The 20,787-nt window shown below is 33.8% G+C and overlaps 2 pseudogenes; both read left to right on the top strand.

Moving 5' to 3' along the window:
• The first annotated feature begins 8,894 nt into the window (after nt 1-8,894).
• On the top strand, nt 8,895-9,827 carry LOC124106388 (olfactory receptor 5T7-like; annotated as a pseudogene).
• A 4,497-nt stretch (nt 9,828-14,324) lies between these two features.
• LOC124106389 (olfactory receptor 8K3-like) lies at nt 14,325-15,289 on the top strand (annotated as a pseudogene).
• The last annotated feature ends 5,498 nt before the right edge of the window (nt 15,290-20,787 follow it).

Here is a 20,787-nt window from a genome sequence, read left to right on the forward strand (position 1 = left end):
AAATACAAGTTGCAGAATCACATCGGTTACACATCCACATTTTTATATAATATCATATTAATGACTGTTGTATTCTGCTACCTTTCCTATCCCCTACTATCCCCCCTCCCCTTCCCTCTCATCTTTCCTCTCTACCCCATCTGCTGTTGTTTAATTCTCTCCCTTGTTTTTTTTTCCCATTTCCCCTCACAAACTCTTATATGTAATTTTGTGTAACAATGAGGGTCTCCTTCCATTTCCATAGTTTCTCTTCTCTCTCCCTTTCTCTCCCCCCACTCGTCTCTGTTTAATGTTAATCTTTTCCTCATGCTCTTCTTCCCTGTTCTGATCTTAGTTGCTCTCTTTATATCAAAGAAGACATTTGGCATTTGTTTTTTAAGGATTGGCTAGCTTCACTTAGCATAATCTGCTCTAATGCCATCCATTTCCCTGCAAAATCCATGATTTTGTCATTTTTTAGTGCTGCATAATACTCCATTGTGTATAAATGCCACAGTTTTTTTAATCCATTCATCTATTGAAGGGCATCTAGGTTGATTCCAAAGTCTAGCTATTGTGAATTGTGCTGCCATGATCATTGATGTGGCAGTATCCCTATAGTATGCTCTTTTAAGGTCCTCAGGGAATAGACCGAGAAGGGCGATAGCTGGGTCAAATGGTGGTTCCATTCCCAGCTTTCCTAGGAATCTCCATACTGTTTTCCATATTGGCCGCACCAGTTTGCAGTTCCACCAGCAATGTACAAGTGTACCCTTTTCCCCACATCCTCGCCAGCACTTATTGTTGCTTGACTTCATAATGGCTGCCAATCTTACTGGAGTGAGATGGTATCTTAGGGTGATTTTGATTTGCATTTCTCTGACTGCTAGAGATGGTGAGCATTTTTTCATGTATTTATTGATAGATTGTATGTTCTCCTCTGAGAAGTGTCTGTTCAGGTCCTTGGCCCATTTGTTGATAGGGTTGTTTGTTATCTTGTTGTTTAATTTTTTGAGTTCTTTGTATATTCTGGATATTTGGGCTCTATCTGAAGTGTGAGGAGTAAAAATTTGTTCCCAGGATGTAGGTTCCCTATTTACCTCTCTTATTGTTTCTCTTGCTGAGAAAAAACTTTTTAGTTTGAGTAAGTCCCATTTGTTGATTCTAGTTATTAACTTTTGTGCTATGGGCGTCCTATTAAGGAATTTGGAGCCCGACCCCACAATGTGTAGATCGGAGCCAACTTTTTCTTCTATCAGGTGCAGAGTCTCTGATTTGATATCTAGCTCCTTGATCCATTTTGAATTAACTTTTGTGCATGGCGAGAGAAAGGGGTTCAGCTTCATTTTGTTGCATATGGACTTCCAGTTTTCCCAGCACCATTTGTTGAAGATGCTATCCTTTCTCCATTGCATGCTTTTAGCGCCTTTATCAAATATAAGAAAGTTGTAATTTTGTGGATTGGTCTCTGTGTCCTCTATTCTGTACCATTGATCCACCTGCCTGTTTTGGTACCAGTACCATGCTGTTTTTGTTACTATTGCTCTGTAGTACAGTTTGAAATCTGGTATCGCTATACCTCCCGATTCATACTTCCTGCTTAGAATTGCTTTTGCTATTCTGGGTCTTTTGTTTTTCCATATGAATTTCATGATAGCTTTATCTATTTCTACCAGAAATGCCGTTGGGATTTTGATTGGCATTGTGTTGAACCTGTAGAGAACTTTGGGTAATATCGCCATTTTGATGATGTTGGTTCTGCCTATCCATGAACAGGGTACATTTTTCCATCTTCTAAGATCTTCTTCTATCTCTCTCTTTAGGGTTCTGTAGTTTTCATTGTATAAATCTTTCACCTCTTTTGTTAGGTTGATTCCCAAGTATTTTATTTTTTTTGAGGATATTGTGAATGGGGTGGTTTTCCTCATTTCCATTTCAGAAGTTTTGTTGCTGATATACAGGAATGCCTTTGATTTATGCGTGTTGATTTTATATCCTGCCACTTTGCTGAATTCATTTATTTGTTCTAGTAGTTTCTTTGTAGACCCTTTTGGGTCTTCTAAGTATAGGATCATATCGTCCGCAAATAGTGATATTTTAAGTTCTTCTTTTCCTATTTTTATGCCTTTAATTTCTTTTGTCTGTCTAATTGCTCTGGCTAGTATTTCAAGGACTAAATTAAATAGAAGTGGTGAGAGAGGGCATCCGTGTCTTGTTCCAGATTTTAGCGGGAATGCCTTCAGTTTTTCTCCATTTAGAATGATGCTAGCCTGAGGCTTAGCATATATAGCTTTTACAATGTTGAGGTAAGTTCCTGTTATCCCCAGTTTTTCTAGTGTTTTGAACATAAAAGGATGCTGTACTTTGTCGAATGCTTTTTCTGCATCTATCGAGACAATCATATGGTTCTTATCTTTAAGTCTATTGATGTGGTGAATAATATTTATTGATTTCTGTATATTGAACCAAACTTGCATCCCAGGGATGAATCCTACTTGATCATGGTGCACAATTTTTTGATATGCTTTTGTATTCGATTCGCCAGGATTTTATTGAGAATTTTTGCATCTATGTTCATTAGAGATATTGGTCTGTAGTTTTCTTTCTTTGAAGTGTCTTTGTCTGGTTTCGGGATCAGGGTGATGTTGGCCTCATAGAATGAATTTGGAAGAGCTCCTTCTTTTTCTATTTCTTGAAATAGCTTGAAAATTATTGGTATTAATTCTCCTTTGAAGGTTTTGTAAAACTCTGCTGTATACCCATCTGGTCCAGGGCTTTTCTTGGTTGGTAGTCTTTTGATGGCTTCTTCTATTTCTTCCTTTGTTATTGGTCTGTTTAAATTGTGTGTGTCTTCCTGACTCAATCTAGGCAGCTCATATGACTTAAGAAATTTATCGATGTCTTCATTGTCTTCTATTTTATTAGAATATAGGGTTTCAAAATACTTTCTAATTATCTTCTGTATTTCTGTAGTGTCTGTTGTGATATTGCCTTTTTCATCCCGTATGTTAGTGATTTGAGCTTTCTCTCTTCTTCTCTTCGTTAGCATGGCTAAGGGTCTGTCGATCTTATTTATTTTTTCAAAGAACCAACTTTTAGTTTTATCAATTTTTTCAATGTTTTTTTTTTGTTTCAATTTCATTGATTTCCGCTCTGATTTTAATTATTTCTTGTATTCTGCTATATTTGCTGTTGTTTTGCTCTTCCTTTTCTAGGGTTTTGAGATGTAGTGTGAGTTCGTTTATTTGTTGTTTTTTTCTTTTTTTGAGGAATGAACTCCAGGAAATGAATTTCCCTCTTAAAACTGCTTTCATTGTGTCCCATAGATTCCAGTATGTTGTGTTTGAATTGTCGTTTATCTCTAAGAATTTTTTGATTTCCTCCTTTATGTCTTCTGTAACCCATTGATCATTCAGTAACATATTGTTTATTTTCCATGTGATGCAGGATTTTTCCTTCCTTCTTTTTTCATTGATTTCCAGTTTCATTCCATTATGATCAGATATGGTGCATGGTATTATCTCCACTCCTTTATATTTACTAAGAGTTGCCCTATGGCATAATATATGATCTATCTTTGAGTAAGATCCATGTGCTGCTGAGAAGAACGTGTATCCACTTGATGATGGTTGATATATTCTATATATGTCGGTTAAGTCTCGGTTATTGATTGTGTCATTGAGTTCTATAGTTTCTTTATTCAGCTTTTGTCTGGAGGATCTGTCTAGTGGTGAGAGCAGTGTGTTGAAGTCACCCATAATTATTGTGTTGTGGTCAATTTGACTCTTGAACTTGAGGAGAGTTTGTTTTATGAACGTTGCTGCACCATTATTTGGTGCATATAAATTGATAATTGTTATGTCTTGTTGGTGAATAGTTCCTTTTAATAGGATATAGTGTCCTTCTTTATCCCTTTTGATTAACTTAGGTTTGAAGTTGATTTTATTCGATGTGAGTATGGCCACTCCTGCTTGCTTCCGAGGGCCATGTGAGTGGTATGATTTTTCCCAACCTTTCACCTTCAGCCTGTGTATGTCTTTTCCTATCATATGAGTCTCCTGAAGGCAGCATATTGTTGGATTTAATCAGCATATAATCAGTAAATTATATTTTAAAAATTAAAGAGGTAGCAAAAGAAGGAAGATGAGAAAAATCTTCCAGTCATCCTCTTCCCAAAATTACATCAATTATGATTGCTATTGAAGCATCAAATTCCCTACATAGCAGCTAAGGAAGCCAGGGGATTGACCACTGAGTTTTATTTTGCTAAAATATATAAAAAAATTAAAAAGGAGAAAAACAAAGAGTGCTACTAAACTTAGGCAGCACAGCTATCTCAAGACTAGTGTTCAAACATGGAGCCAATAAATGTGCCCAGCACCAGGCAGAGTCCACTGCCTCAGTGGAATACATAGGTATTTTAGCCAACTTCAAAGCCAGGTGAGTACTGAGATTGTGCAGGTTCTTGTAGCTGTGGGACTCAGGCAATACCCAACATAGAATCAGTCATGGTAGTCAAGAGACTACCTTCACCAACAGTACCCCAAACTGAAGCATCATAACTTGGAGCAAGACTCCATTTGCTGAGAGTAGGACATTGTACTTAGCACAAATTTAGCCTTGGAACTTCTTACTCAGCTGATGAAATTGAATGTTGATCAGAACTTAACATCTTCTAAACTCAGACCTGTCTGAAGAAGGAACCTCTAAAACAATCCTATTGCCATTTAGAGAAATACAGCCCCAAATCATTGAATTCATGATAGCCCTAATATAGCTGATTACAGTAAACTTGGGCCATGAGGATACCTCAACAATAGGCAGTGCAGAGCATTGTAAGACTTGGTTTTCCCTCAGTGCTGTGATGATTTTGGTGAGCTCTAGGCTAAGAGTGCAATGTGACTTTGTGTAATTACTGGGCAGCAGCAGGGCTCATGGGTTTGGCTGGTCCTTTCATGGAGATTCAGCCAACAGTCAAGTAGTAAAATTCTGCAATATTCAACCATGATCTAGTGACCTTGAGTGAGGGATACAGGCTAACCCAAGTAACAAGGAGCAATTTGGGGGATGGACTACCCTCTTAGAAACTCCCTTAGTTCTTGTTGAATGACACTCCAACAGTGGATTGGGTCATAGCTAAGCTTGGGTCAATCTCTAATGCTGAAATAATTACAAATCAGCAATAGCTGACTTGCGGAAACCAGGGTTATGTTGTCAATCTGGTTGTGAGAAACTGGAAGGAAATATAGCCTCTACGACAATTGGCACACTGCTTAGAATTTCTAGAAAGACAACCTAGGTCACCTAATTTCTGCCCTGATATATCATATGTTAACAAGACCAAGAGCATTCCGGAAATAATAACTTCACTTAATGATCAAAATAAGGTTTCTTAAAATGACCAAATGGTTATCACTTTGCACAGAAGGGTGGTTATAGCAGCAATAATTACTGCATATTTCAAAAACTAGAAGGGTTTTGAATGACTCATAATAAAGAAATAACAGGTTTTTGAGGAAAACACATTTAACATGGTGAAATATTATACAATACACACATGCATAAAAACACTGCATGGTGCCCACATTAATATCATCGATATGGATAATTTGCAGACTTACATATCAGTTAATATGAAGTTATAATGCAAAGAATAAAAACATAAGGAATGGGCATAAGGAAGACATTTTAGGCAATGAAGCACAATTGAGAGCAAACCAAGTGTCCATGAACTGAGAGATGAATAGAGAAAATGTTGTATATACACATAATGGAACACTATTTAGCTATGAAAAGGATAGCTAACCAAATAGTTATCACTATTATATATATCTTCCCACTGGTTTCCAACAGGGTGCCAAGATAAACCATAAGGAAAGGAGAGTTTCTTCAACAAATGTTGAGAAATGGAATATCCATATGCAGAAAAAAACATGAAATGAGACACTCCTTATATAACATATAGAAATATCAGCTTAAAATGGGTGAAAATTGCTGGGCATGGTGGCACATTCTAGCAAACCCAACTCTTTGGAAGGCTGAGGCAGGAGAAATCCAAGTTTGAGGCCAGCATCTTCAATTTAGGGAGACTTAGAGCAACATTAAAAATTGAAAAAAAAGGTTGGTAATGTTTGTAATGGTGGTAAAGCACCCCCGAATTCAATCCTCAGTCCTTGAAAAACAAAGAAATAAATATATAAAACAAATAATTAGGGTTGGAATAGTAAGTAGTTCAGTGGTAGAGTGCTGTGGGATTGAATCCCCAGGACTACAGGGGGGAAAGTTAAAAAATAAAATAAAATAAACATAAAAGAAAAAAATTGCATTCAAGTTTTATACTAAAGACCTGAAAGTAAAATGCCCAGAACAAATCATCAGGGAAAATCTTTAGGATTGTGTGTTCAGGACTGTGGGGTTGGCAATAATTTCTTGAAATGACACCATAAAAACCAACAGTGACAAAAAATTTAGACAATTAGGTCTAGATCTATATCCATCCAAAAACATTTCTGTAAAGAAAATAATGACCATAGTGGAAAAGCAAACAATAAAACAGGATAAAATATTTGCAAACTATATTTTAAACTCAATATTGAAAACATAAGAAACTTTTAAGGAAGAAAAAATATATCTGATTTATAAGTAGGCAAAGGTCTTGATAATATGTTTCCTCAGTGAAAACAATGGCTTACATATGTATAGAAAGACATTCCATATTGCATGTCACTAATCATCAGGGAAATGCAAATCTGAAACATTTAACAACAGTCAAAGCAGAACACTATTTGCTTAATTAACAGCAGCAGAAACATTTACTTTTTTGTTATGAAATAAATCTTTGTATTGCTATATTAAAGCAGAAGACTACTGGGGCATATTCCCTTGGGGCATCTCCTGTGGGCTTCATCAAGTTCCATAAGTGGATATAAGCAATCTAAATTAGCCATATTCACAGTGTACCTGAAACTGTGTTGCTGTTTCTTGAGTAAGAGAATATTTCAGATAATTTGACAGGTATTTTGGAGCTAGCACATAAACTTGCAATTAGAAACTATGTTACTTTATATTAAACATTATAATTGCTGAACTTCAAGTACTAAGTACCTGGTTCTTACAAGTATAAATCACATGTATTCATCAAAATTCATTTATTACATTAAACCAACTTCATGGTAAGGAGTTTAAAAAAAAAGGAAAATACTGAATTTGTGTTTGTATAGGCAAATAAGTGTGCTCCTTAGCAGGTGTATTTTTATTTTTTTTCTGACAGATTGATATATTTAAAAGTAAGGACAGTCATAAATGGATCACTAGATTGTGAGAAAATGTTTGATATATCAAACCACTGTGGGTATTATATTTTGGTATAATAGTTAAGAAGCAATGACTTAGTAAAACTTAAATCCTAGCTATAGGATCTAGTGATCTTTCATAGTATGACTTTCTCTTAACATATCTTTATTTTTAATAGTCTAAGAATGGTCAAATCCATCATGAATAAGGTTCTGCCTTAATTCCCTGAGAAGAAGGAGTGCATTTGCACAAGGGAGCCACAGTGTTACAGGATTCAGTTGAACATGCGGGAAAAAGCATGCACTCCTGAACCGGAGGTGGGATGGCATTTTAGTTCTGAAAATCATCACCTGAAAAATTTGCTATTACGTGAAATAATGCAATGTTCATGAAAGTCCATGCATCAAATAGTTATTATGATTTTTGTCCTCTATTGAAAATATAGTGTTTCCTCATGAAGCCCAATGTATGTGGTATTCTCTAACTTCTACTTAAATCGGATTTATGTACACTAATTTTATAACTTTATCATAGTTATTTTCTCTTTATCTCTCTGAAGTCTTTGAATACCGTGTCACTATGACTTATTCTTACAGTATAACTTTCTTTAAACATCTAATTGGAATTCCTGTCCCATGAGGAATTTGTCTGAAATATCTTATTTATTCAAAGCAATAATAAGCCACTGTAATGTAGAAAATAGAACTGTGATAGTTTGCATGTGTATTGTTTTCACACAAATTGTTATTCTTTAAAGAGTAATTCAGAAATATACAATGTATTCATGGAAAAATTCATATTTCTAAAAGTGCTTAATTGAATTTATTCCTGATAGATTATTCTATAAATGAACCTAAGTTAGCACATTCTATAATTCAAGCCATTCAACAGATTTAGATTTCACAAAATTTGTCCATGAATATTAACTACAATCTTGTAAATAAATATTGAATTTTACATTGCATAATTGAGTCAATTATAGCAAATCATTCTAAACAGTTGATAATTGATATAAAATTCTGATTCTGTTCCAAAGCTATTTCCCTGACATAATAACTCATGTTTTCTTAAATATTCTTAGTTGTACATGGATACAATGCCTTTGTTTTATTTATTTATGTTTTTATGTGGTGTTGAGGATTGAACCCAGTGTCTCACACCTGCTAGGCGAGCACCCTACCACTGAGACACAACTCCAGACAATAGCTCATGTTTTCAGATGTCAGAAGGAATTTTTCACCCATACCTTGTGTTTTAACATGAATAAATATGAAAAGAGCTAATAGAATTCAATGGTAAATTACTCAGTTGACCTGATGATTTAAGAAGTGACATGGGTATAGTGACTGTGAAAACACCCTTGTGATCCACATGATCCTCCAGGGAATGCTGTGAGTGCTGCATTCAACATTATGACTGTCTTCTGATCTACTGCTTGGAAATCAGGCAGACAAATAAGTGTGCATGTGCATGCGCGCACGCGCATGCACACACACACACACAAACATACACAATCAATAGGCATGGTTCATGTTCCTTAAATTCACTGTTGTTAATTCTTTTATAGTACCATCAGCTGTCATTTCACCATCATCTTCGAGTGTGTTCCATGAGCTTTCAGCATGAAGAATGTCACTGAAGTAACTGTATTTGTGTTGAAGGGCTTCACTGACAATTCTGAACTGCAGATCTTCTTCTTCCTCCTGTTTCTAGCAATTTACCTTTTCACCCTCATGGGAAATTTAGGACTGATTGTACTGGTCATTGGGAGTTCCCGGCTGCACAACCCAATGTACTATTTTGTGAGTGTATTGTCTTTAATAGATGCCTGCTATTCGTCTGGTATCACTCCAAATATGTTGGTAGACTTTTTGTCAAGGGAGAAAACCATTTCATTTGGTGCCTGTGCAGCCCAGATGTTTTTTTTCTGTAACCTGTGGAACCACAGAGTGCTTTCTCTTGGCTGCCATGGCTTATGATCTCTATGTGGCCATCTACAACCCACTTCTGTATTCTGTGAGCATGTCACCCAGGGTCTATGTGCCACTCATCGTGGCTTCCTGTGTTGGTGGAATTCTGCACGCTGTAACACACACCACAGCCACTTTCAGCCTGTCCTTCTGCGGATCCAACATAATCAACCACATCTTCTGTGACATCCCTCCTCTCCTTGCAATTTCCTGTTCTGACACCCGCCCCAATCAGCTTCTGCTCTTCTATTTTGCTGGCTCTATTGTGATATGTACTATCCTAACCATCCTGATCTCCTATGGTTTCATTCTGTTGGCTATGCTGAAGGGAAGCGGAAAGTCTTTTCTACCTGTGGCTCTCACCTAACTGCAGTGTCTATTTCTTATGGCACTGCAGTATTCATGTATGTGAGACCAACATCCCACTATGCTTTGGAGCATGACATGGTAGTGTCTATATTTTACTCCATTGTTATTCCCATGCTGAATCCTCTCATCTACAGTTTGAGAAACAAGGATGTAAAAGAAGCAATGTGGAGTGTTTGGGAAAAAATGTTTATCATTAAAGCATACTTTTCATACTAAAATTATATTGACAAAATTTGTGTGATAGGTATACAGTGTCAAGGGGATTAAATGAAAGTGTTTATGTGAATGTGCTAATGTATTTTCTTGTTTGCAGACATTTTAAAATAAATTTCATGGATAATTTCTAGTAAGTTGTTTTACATGCAGAAAACGTTTAACATCCATTTGATTTTTACGATGTTCATACCAGTATAAGAATATGTATACATAAATGTGAGCATTGATGCTGATACTAAGTGAAATGCTAAAAAATCCACACATGCTGGCATATATTTACGTATGATTTTCTTTAAAATGCTGTGTGTGTTTGTTTAACCTCTTTCTAGATCATATAATACTGCATTCATAATTCTATGGCATTTTCCGTAGAGTAATTTGTACCTGATTCTAGCTCAAAGAAATCTGCTATATCCTTATGTCCATGCAGCAAACTACTCAGCCTGTGGTTCAGACACCAGAAGTAACTTGATCAGATTCCAGGGTGTCATCACCGGGATAATTTTTGAGGGTGAATTTCTTTCTCTTTTATCATACCTTCTACAACACTGATCTAAGATTATTCTCTAACTCCTCACAGACTGCAGTAACTATACATCAGCATTTTAAAAAATTATATTAAAATGTATGAATCACTAAAGGAAAACAATTCAGAGAGTTGTGTGCTACTGGCTGGCCAATTTTGCTTTATCCAGGTCTAAGCCCATATCAACCATTGTGAGCCTCCCCTCGGGTCTGACCACTGCTCACTTTTGACTATTTTTTTTTCTCTTGACCACTAATACTCTGTGAGGCTGTTGCAACGCTACTGTTTCTTACTATCATTTTTCCTGGAAGAAAATAACAGAAAAGGATCTCTGGTTCACTCATATTTAATCCTGCTTCCAATACATCTAATTTTCCTTGAAAATACATGCCTCAAATTTCAGTTTATATGATATATTTTTTTCTTTATCTTCATTACTTTTAATTAGTTTGTGAATTAATTTCTCCTTCAATACTACATTTATTCATTAATGATAGCAGAAAAAATCTTCATTGTATCCAATACAATGGATATTGATTTGGAACTACTAAATGTCAATGATAACACAATGTTAAAACTACAGAGTATCTCATATAGAATATATTCCTACACAACGCATGTAAATTTGTTTTCCTCTCTTGGAGGGTTCACCATGGAGTCGTTGTACCATGCAACTCATTCCTTCAAATGTCAAATCCAAATAATGGACATTGATATCTGTTATCTGCACATATCTAAACAATGTAAATTTGTATTGAACCTACATATACATGTCTTAAAATTATGGAAGAGTTCATTAAATACAACTCAAAATTTAAAGGATGAATTTTTTTGCTTTAAAAATTTCATTTGAGTTACAATAATCAATCACAAATGTACTAAAAGAATAAACTGCAATTTGAGAAAATAGATACATGTGTTGATTTAATATATAATTGACTAATGAAATAATGAACAAATATCCATATTAAACAAATCACAAAAGAAGAAACTTATGTGCACAGTGTATGTATTTTAATAATTATTTGGAAACTGTTAATATAAAATGAAATTAGATAATCTTGCATGTGCTTAAAATTGACAGTAATTAAAAAGATGGAAACTTCAATTATGAAAAACTGGATTAAGGGAACATTTCCACTCTCCTCATGGGACTGTAAGAGAAATAGTCAATTTGAAAACAGTTTGTAAATATCTAGTATTTATTTATTCATGAATGGCAGAGAATATGATCCAGCTAAAATAATTAAATGGATGAATCGAAAATCAAACAACTAAGTTTAGAAAAATAAACATGTAGAAGATGACTTTTGTTAGCATAGCATATCATATATCCTCACTTAAAATATCTGTAAAGTTAAAGTATATTTTATAGATAAATATGTGAATTTATGGCTCACCAATGATAAATGTATGAGAATGAGAAATGGTAGATAGTGCTTACCCCAGGCCACAGAAAGAAAATGACAGGTTAAAAATCATGATTAATAGGAAGAGGAAATGTGTCCAAATAGTTTCAATTTTGAAAACTATGATTATTATAGGAAAAATTAGAACTGACTAAGATGAGCCAGGCATGGTGGCCCATGCCTATTACCCAAGCATTGCAGAAGGTTGACGCAGAATCGAGCTTAAGGTCAGTCTCTGCACACTTAGGTAGATCCTGTGCCCAAATAAACAAAATAAAATAAAATAAAAATAGGCCATGGATATAGCTCAATGGTATAGCACTCCTCAGTTTAATCATATACACTGGTAAAAGAAGAAAGAAGAAAGAAAGAAGGGTATAATTCTTAAGGTTGAATAATATAACCTCTTGTCTATATACCATATTCAATGTATTAAAAGAATGGATGATTAAGTTGCTTGCACATGTTAGATATTTAGAAAGATGCTGCAATAAAAATAAGAATCTAAAATTTCTTTGAGATCTTATTACCAACACATTTGATAAAACCTATAAGTGGGATTGATAAAGTATAAAATAAATGTATAAGTAAATAATTATATGAATACATAAGTGAAGTCATAGTTAATTATAAATTGTTTCTGACAATTAGTGGATAACCTCCAGGTATTTCATTAAGCTCTCAAATGTTTTAAATATAATCATCAAATTACTTGAAATCTCCTCAGGGAATCTTAGAAATTAAAAAAAATAATTTTTTTTTAAAAAAGTATAAATTGCTTTCAAAACCTTATGTTCAGAAACACATTGAAAAATCAAGAGAGAGGTTTGATTACAGGTAATATCACAGAAGGTTTAGGTGGCACTATGCCTTACCAGAACCTACAGGAATTGTCATATTTTGCTATGGATTTTCCATGTAATATAAGTGGTCATTCATGATTGTATGCTTTCTACAACTACTTAACAGCTGCAGAAATAGGACCTATTGTTTTTTCCTTTATATTCATTTCTAAATATTTTGCCTATGCTGTTATAAGCAGTTCTGAAACACACGTGTGTGTTTTCTCAAAAAAATTAATTTTATATATATATATATAACTTTATATCTAATGGAGATCAAAACTTAGAGGTGATACGAATTAAAAAATGGGATATAACCTATTTATTTGCAAAATTTGAAAATCAGTGGTGTCTTTGCATATACTAACTCTAGATTCTTTTGATGACAACATTGAAAGTCCTTGAATATTCAGTGATTTTGCAGATAAATATATAGATGTGATCCATCCCAGATGTCCTGATGAGGAAATGAAGTTCCCATGTCACATTGAGGTATGTGTGCAAAGCATTGTTTGATTGTCAGGATACTGTACGTATCTGCTGTTAACATGATGACAAAATGTCATTCATTTTACAGTGAAATCTGACTAAATTTTTCTCAAAACTATAGTGTCAAAAATGAAAATTCAAGTATACAGCAACGATAGTAAACTAGAATGAAGCGATTTGTTACATTTTTAAAACTCACAAGCTATTCAGAGGAAATATCATTCTTTTCACAATTATAAAATTTGATAATTGCCATACCTAAGTACTTTATTTTTAAATTTTACACTGAAAAATTAATCCTCCTTTATTCTTCCCCAAGCCCCTGAAAGGACATGTTGGTTTGTATATGTGAATGAATAGTTTTATATAAATTATTTGCCAAAAACTACTTTGGTATACACTAAGTTCAAATATAACTGAGACTCTATGTACATACATATATTCTGCTTTATTTCTTGGCATAAAAATATTTGCAGTGTGATCCATTATAATTTTCTTATTTATATATCTGTGTAGTATTACCAAATGTTTAATGATATTCTGCTCTAATACCTATATGCATAAGGATTAAAAGAACAGCATTTGAATTAGGGAGTTCTTTGCATATTTATAATTAAAAATTCTTATTATTACTGTACATGATTACTAAATGTTTCTATTTGATTAAAATTACATAGTGGCAAATGAAAAACTGAAGTGCAATAATTTGATTTATCTGTTACTCAAAGTTACTATTGTGTTTAAACTTTTATAATATTTGCCCATTCTATCTATCTGCCTCTCTATTTATCATCTCTAATTATTCTCTGTCTCTATCTCTCTCCCTCTCTCTCTGCCTCTGCCTCTCTCTGGAAACTTTACATTTGGAGCTGTTGATACTTGGGACTGGATATTGAATATATCAGGATATTTAGAAACTAAACTTGCCTCCAATTAGATGCACATAGCAGGTCACCTCCCAACTTGTGCAAATTATCTCCTGCATAAACAAAATACCTGTGAGTAAAGAAACCTAAATAGCACCACAAATCTACCTCTGTCTCTTACACTATTTATACATATCTTTCTTTTTTAAGGGAGTTTATTTCAAAAATTTTAAGTGGAAAAATTTCCATGTATCTTATTTACACCAAACTTGCTTAATAATGTGATACTATTTGAAAGTCCCCAGGTGATAATATTTGAAATCTATTGATATCTCTATACAGAACAGGTTTTATAATAAGCTTGAATGGAGAAACAAAACCTCTCAGTGGTGCATGAGTTCATTCTGATGGGCATCACATCATGCCCTGAGCTGCAGGCTCCATTATTTGGACTGTTCCTCATCATCTACCTGGTCTCAGTGTTGGGCAACTTGGGCATGACCATCCTCACCAAAGTGGACCAAAATCTGCAAACACCCATGTACTTTTTTCTCAGGCACCTGGCTATTACAGATCTTGGTTATTCTACAGCTGTGGGCCCCAAAATGTTGGAAAATTTTGTTGTGGATCAAAATACCATCTCTTATTATTTTTGTGCTACACAGCAAGCTTTCTTTCTTGTGTTCATTGCTTGTGAGCTATTTTTGCGATGTCCTATGATCGCTATGTGGCCATCTGTAACCCTCTCCTCTACACTGTCATCATGTCACAGAGGGTATGTTGGGTTCTGGTAGCAATCCCATATATCTACTGCACATTTGTGTCACTTCTAGTCACCATAAAAATCTTTACTTTACCCTTCTGTGGCTACAATGTCATCAGTCATTTCTACTGTGACAGTATCCCCTTGTTATCTTTGCTCTGTTCCAATACACATGAAATTGAAGTGATGAATCTGATTTTAGCAGCTTTTAATTTGATTTCCTCTCTTCTGATTGTCCTTGTGTCCTACCTGCTCATCCTCCTAGCTGTTCTCAAGATGAAGTCTGCTGAGGGTAGGCGCAAGGCTTTTTCTACCTGCGGATCCCACCTGACAGTGGTCATAGTGTTCTATGGGACTTTGATATTCATGTATGTGCAGCCCAAGTCCAGTCATTCCTTAGACACTGATAAAGTGGCTTCCATATTTTACACTTTGGTCATCCCTATGCTGAATCCTTTGATCTACAGTTTGAGAAATAAAGATGTAAAGTATGCCCTACAGAGAACATGGAAAAAATTACATAATGTTTTTATTAAAGTTCATGTACCATGTGACCCATACAAATAAGATTTGCATGTTAACATGTTTTGTTTCCTCTAGAATTAGTAGTGAGTCCAGATGGGCTCAACATGTTTCAAAAGATTGACTGTCTTAGTAATAGTTAAACATCAGAATGCTGTAAAACTTAGTGAAATAAAATATTAAAAAAGGTTTTGTCTTTGGGAAGAAAAGCTGAACATTGAATATGATGCTTGAACAAATGTTATAGTACCGGAGAATGGTCTTAAGAGTTTAAAGATGAAAAGGGCATTTACACAGATGCATGCAGAAGGGAATGAGGAAGAATAGGTACTGAGGAGGAGTTCATGGTTTGAGCATCCTTCTCAACTATTACAGTAAACTTTTTGCAGTGTCTCCATTTGTATTTAGTATTTCTTTATTTGTTGTATAAGTACATTCACTGTGTCTCCTGCTTTATGCATTTCTCTGGATTATGTTAAAAACAGGATTGATTGCAGAATTGGGTGGCTCAGTATAACATGATTATTTGGTGGAATCAGCCATATGAATATTGTCGAATGTCTGTAATTCACAGGTGCATCTTAGGGTCTTTCTCTTTTCTCACCAGTTTCTTTACTTTCATCTAAATCCAATACAGCCTTTTTAAGGCTACTATTTGGATATCAACAGCTCACATGTGTGTCATTTGTAATCACCATAAAAATTTTTACAGCTCATGACTTCAGTGCAGCATCTAAATTTGTCAATTTCAGTGCACATATAGAGATATGTGAGTGAATGCACACTGTAAGAGAGATTTCTTGAGTTCTGACAAAGAAGTTTCCAGAATGTTGCCCTTTTATTTTCTTTATTGAGTTGATATTGATTTGTTATTGCATATAATTTTAATGCATAGTTACTCTTCTTCACTTCTCTAAAAAAGATTAATTCTTGCTGAAAAGTCACACTTTATTTGTATTTCTTCTTTCATCATGTGCTTAGTCTAATGATGAAACAGGTCTGTTGCTCTATGTTAAGATTGATGTTCCTCACATTTCATCCATATGTCAGTTATGATCCATTCCTTGAGTTGATATGATTTTCTGCCTGGGAAGAATCAAACAGAAAATCTACAATTTTCACCATTCTTTCTTTTAAAATTTTTTTTTTTAAATCTGTTGTAATTAGGTACACATGACAGTAGAATGCATTTTGACACATCATACATAAATGTGTGGTGAGCCGTGTTTCTAGACCGCTGCCGCCATTAGAAGATGGCGCCGGTCTCCGTTGTGGATCTTGGTAAACAACTCCTTATTTGGGAGAGTTGGCGCGCTGTCCCTCAGTACCCAATGAGAAAACCCCGCGTGGCAGCTTTGGATTGGATTTGAGCAAGCTTTATTAGGCTGTGTGGGGGTGCGTGAGAAAAAAAGCGCGCTTGAGAGAAACCTAGAGTTAAGGCCTGAATAAACCGCTGAAAGAAGAATCCTGTGTCGTGTCTTCCTTGCTGGCGAGGGGGTCGCGACATAAATGGAGTATAATTCTCACTCTTCTGATAGTACATGGTGTAGAATGACACAGGTCATGTAGTCATATATGTACATAGGGTGATTATATCTAATTTGTTCTACTATCCTTTCTACCCCATATCCCCTCCCCTCCCTTCACTACCCTCTGACTAATCCAAATTCTTCTATTTTTTTCCTAGTCCCCTGACCCCAGTTATTTCTAATGAGAGTGTAGTATGCTCTGTATTGACAGTAGTACTTGTCATTTTCAGGACATAGTTCATTGTAAACCTCTCTAAAATCTGTCTCTCTTTTTGTTATTTTCATTGATTTCTTTTCATAGCACTTTATTCAGGCTGTGTTGGGACTGATCTGTTTCCTTGGTAGCCCATCATGTACTAAAATTATCTTTTAACCAGATATGAACAAAAATTGTTCATTACAACAATAAAAGTTTATGTGTATTGTCAAATGGGACTAATTATTACTAAAGAATTATATGATTGATTTTGTCATAATCACATTTTATGACTTTTGACTATATGTATAGATTCATATGAAAATGTAATTTTCTAAACAGTGTATGTTTGACAGGGACAAAGTAAAATGTTAATTTTTGCTGGCCAAAAGATTAAGAAAATGTTTCAATTGTATTTTTAAATTATTTTTGTTTCCTCAAATTTATGTTTACTGAATTTTAAATTATTTCATGTTTCCAAAATGACTTCAGTGAATAAAAATATATAAGAGAAATAAATATCTCTAATATCTGTGTTAAATAAACAATGCAAATTAGTTTAAAACAATATTTGACTTTTATTGTAAATCTGTATGTGACTTTTTTTTTTTTGACTACTGGAGGTGAAACCCAGGTAGGTCTCCTCATGAATGTTAGGCAAGCAGTCTACTACTGAGTTAAATATTCAGACGTTGGTGTGATTTTTCATAAACCCTCAAATGATAAATCAAAAGCAGAACAAAATGTATTGAGATGTAAATTTTGATAAAATATTTAATTCATTCTGAAAGTTTTTGCTTTTCATTGTTAAATAGATTTATAAGATATATCAGACAGTTGCATATTTTTCCATAAAATATAGTTTTAAAAACCAGGAATTGGAATCTAGTAAAACCCTTACAAAGGTAGTTTGTGTCAACAATGTTCAATAGTTTGTACAATAGTGATTCAGGAAGCTCAATATAGTTTAGAATAAGAAATATACAAAAATTGTTGGGATACTCAGAATTTCTCTATAAAAGCAATCTGTACTTGAAGTTAGTGTAATAAAAAGCAGTGTGTTGTATTTTTCATTTATATGTATACCAAAATATAAATGAAAAAAAATTAATTGATGAAGACTCTCAAAATGGAAATTTAGTAGGTCTTGGTGGTGCATACCTCTAATCCTAGCAGCTTGGGAGGCTGAGGCAGGAGGATAGCAAGTTTAAAGTCAAAAGTCAGTGAAAGCGAGGTGCTAAGCAACTCAGCAATACCCTGTCAGTAAATAAAATACAAAATAAGGCTGGGGGTGTGGCTCATTTGTCAAGTGCCCCTAAATTAAATCCCTGGTACTCCCCTGGAAGTTTATAGTAAAAATAACTCTCTACCACCATCTTCAGATCATGTCCAGTAGGCCTGAATGGTGAATTCTACTAAGTGCTAAGGATGAAAGGAGTAATTGTTTCTACAAATTCTTCCAGAAACCTGAAGAGATGAATTTTCAAATATTTGGAGGCATATTACTTGGCTACCAAAGGTGGATGAAAATATTATGTGTGTGAAAATTCTAAATAAAATGTAGCTGACAAATCTAGTGATGTGTAATAAGAGTGACAAATAATATTTGAGCAAATGATTTATAATTTTTAATGTTCAAATATTGTAATGTCATCAACTGTATTAAGAAACTAAAGAAGAAAGCATGTCTGTAACATTTCTATAGAAGTGAAAAAGTTTTTCATAATTTCTAGTATGCATAAACCTTGACTAAACTAATTTTGAAATAAAACTTTCTAAGACTTTTAGTATTCTCCCTTCTTTTCTTCATTTTTATTTATAATTTTTTTGCAAGATCTATTTTCTTTGTCAAGGGGTAACATTATTCTATAATTTCAATAGGATACTTTCTTTAGGAAACTGAATTTTATGTAGGATATCCATAGAATGTTATTATGTCCAAATAATATAACCATAATACATAATTTCTTCTATTATGATAGATTCCTATCACAATATCTCTGCTTTTGCTTAGTATGGTCTATTCACAACTACTCACATGGTTCCCTCTTTAAATGTCAAAATTAAATCATGGTTAGTGATACACCTTCTCCATGCTTATCCAAGACATGCAAAAACGAACATGCAGATTGTTTTCTCTCTCTCTCTCTCTCTCTCTCTCTCTCTCTCTCTCTCTCTCTCTCTCTCTCTCTCTCTCTTTCTCTCTCTCTCTCTCTATCTCTGTCTCTCTCCTTCACTTCTTTTTCTCTCTTTTACTCTGTGTGTATATGTGTGTGTGTGTGTGTGCATGCTTGTATGATTCAGATCATGGAAAACATCCTGAAACACAAATGAAAATCACAAAGATTGATACATTTTACAATTTAAAATTTCCATAGTCTCACAAAAATAATTATAAATATAACAAAAGAGGAAGCTATGGACTAGAGAAAATATGTATAATTGCTCATTTGTTGAATTAATAAACATATGCCTAAGATCCATAGATAAAAATGTATATGTACATAAAAATCACAAAATGAAAAATATCTTATGGCTTATGCATAGAGTTTGATAATAATTTGAAAATACAAATCATATAAAATATTTTTACAAACTCAAAAAATTGACCAAACTATACAATTTAGGAATACCAAACTGGATTAATGGAAATATTTCCACTCTCCTAATGGAGTGTAATATTGTTAGACATTTTGGAATATAATTTTCATATGCTTAATATTTTTCTGGTTTCAGCAAAATCAGGAAAAATGAATATCTAAACAGAATAACGTGGACAAGTTCAAAACTATATATCTAAACTAATAAATAAATTTTTAGTATTAGACATTACAAATTTAAAAGAAAATTAACTTAAAAATTAGCTTGTTTATTTTTATTTTTTTGCTGGAGATTGAACAGAGGGGTACTCTACTTGCTATTTTTTTTTTTATTTTGAGATAGGAAGTCCCACTAAGTTCCTGAGATTTTTATTAAGATTTTTACTGAGATTGCCCTAGAATGTGTGATCCTCCTGCCTAACTCTCCAGAGTTGCTGGGATTATTGGTGTGCACCACTAGGGCTGGCCATACTATGTATTTTTAATGAGTATGTAAATGTAGAGTTAGTCAATGACAACTTCCACATGAATGACACATAGTAGATGGAGCTTACCTCTGGTAATGCTAATAACTTGTAAGGATCCGAACTAGTAACAAAAGGAAGAGGAAATAGTGTGTTAAGTTTCAACTTCATAAAAGTTTATATTAATGATTAAAGTAAATCAAGCACTAATGTGAATATGTACTCAATTTTATTTCTATGTAAAATTTATTGTGTAAAACAAGTATGTTTAATTTAGGAAAACATTTAGCTATAATATTAACATATCCTAGAGCATTTAAGGTTAGTAGAATCTTAAGTTTATAAAATCATTTAAAAATTTGAGTTAAAAATGCAACCTAATGTTTCTATATAAAATGCAATAATTCCATAAACCAAAAGACATCATAAACTAATTGAAAATCTAGTTTATTACAGAGAATAACAAAATTTATTTTAGACATGTATGCAAGTGTTACAGTTCAATCATGATCGTCATTTTAAAAGCAAATAACAAATTGTTCAGTAATCTGGAATTACTGAACTTTTCTAACTTCATTTTTCCAAAAATTATTGAGATAATATTCACATAATATATTGTTAACTATCCTAAAGAAAACAATTTATTAGCAATTATTATATCCATAGTTTGTTCAATCAACACTTTGTTACAGTTTTACAAGATTATCATCACTCCCAGATATCCACTAACTAATGTTTCCTGGTATTTTCCTCC

Source organism: Marmota monax, unplaced genomic scaffold (genome assembly GCF_021218885.2).
Source record: "Marmota monax isolate L192 unplaced genomic scaffold, Marmota_monax_Labrador192_F-V1.1 WCK01_AAM20220418_F8-fsc01447, whole genome shotgun sequence".
In the NCBI taxonomy this organism is placed as follows: Eukaryota; Metazoa; Chordata; class Mammalia; order Rodentia; family Sciuridae; genus Marmota; species Marmota monax.